Here is a 1,408-nt window from a genome sequence, read left to right on the forward strand (position 1 = left end):
GTATGCTACAGACCATGACTGCTGGTAATAGTCTGATGATATTATCTCATAATCTGTAACATGTTCCACCAGGGTGTGGAGTTGTATGGAAAATCTACACATATGTATGATTGTTTTGCAAGTTCACAATATCTGTAACAGGGAAGCGGACTTGGCCCAGTGGTTAGGGCATCCGTCTACCACATGGGAGGTCCGTGGTTCAAGCCCCAGGCCTCCTTGACCCATGTAGAGCTGGCCCACATGGAGTGCTGATGCGCGCAAGGAGCGCCCTGCCATGCAGGGGTGTCCCCCGCGTAGGGGAGCCCCAGGCGCAAGGAGTACGCCCTGTAAGGAGAGCCGCCCAGCACAAAACAAAGTGCAGCCTGCCCAGGAATGGTGCCACACACACGGAGAACTGACACAACAAGATGACGCAACAAAAAGAAACACAGATTCCCGTGCCATTGACAACAACAGAAGCGGACAAAAGAAGATGACGCAGCAAAGAGACACAGAGAACAGACAACTGGGGCAGGGGGCGGGGGGAAGGGGAGAGAAATAAATAAATCTTTTAAAAAATCTATAACAAAAATATGTTTTTAAAAAATAGTATGGGTTTGGGGAAAAATACACCAAATGTAAGATAAAGACTATAGTTGGTAGTAATATTTTGATGATGCTCTTGCATAGTTTGTAACAAATGTATGAGACCCCTGTGTGATGTTATGTATGTTTATTTTGTAAGTTCATAATCTTTACTATACACTTATGGTTTATGTGTGTTCAAGTATGAATGATATACTTCAATAAAAAAATAAAAATGTTTAAAAAGGCAAGCCATAGGCTCTATTTGTCTGATCATGTAAGCTCAGGTTGGATTTCAAAGGCAGGGGTGGGGGAGTAGAGAGCCCACAAAGCCCAATCCAAGGCGGTCCCACCAATATGAAAGGTTTGTTTTTTTATCTTACCTCAACTGTGGTCCTGTGGTGGTAGCTCTGGGATGGTTAATGTAGAGGCTCCTAAAGGTCATCAGAGGCCAGGTTCCTTCCATTCTTCTGTTCCAAAACCCTCAATGAGCCATCTTTGTCTTTGACTGCTAGCTTCCTTCCTGGTGACAAGATGACTGCTGCAGTCCTTTGTAATATGTAGACATGAAAATGTCCAACTGATGAAGGAGGAACAAGAACCCTTCCCCTGCTGAGTGAAGCAAGCCAGGCACAAAAGGACAAATATTGTATGATTTCACTCTTATGAACTAAATAAAATAAGCAAACTCATGCAGTTAATAGCAAGAATATGTGTCACCAGAAAACGGAAAGCTGCAGTTTAATTTGTGCAGAACTGGTAAAAAAAAAGTTGTTTGGAAATGTTTGGAAATAAATAGAAATGGTGAAAGCGCATCACAGGATTTGTAATTAGTAGAGATAAC

Source organism: Dasypus novemcinctus, chromosome X (assembly GCF_030445035.2).
Source record: "Dasypus novemcinctus isolate mDasNov1 chromosome X, mDasNov1.1.hap2, whole genome shotgun sequence".
In the NCBI taxonomy this organism is placed as follows: Eukaryota; Metazoa; Chordata; class Mammalia; order Cingulata; family Dasypodidae; genus Dasypus; species Dasypus novemcinctus.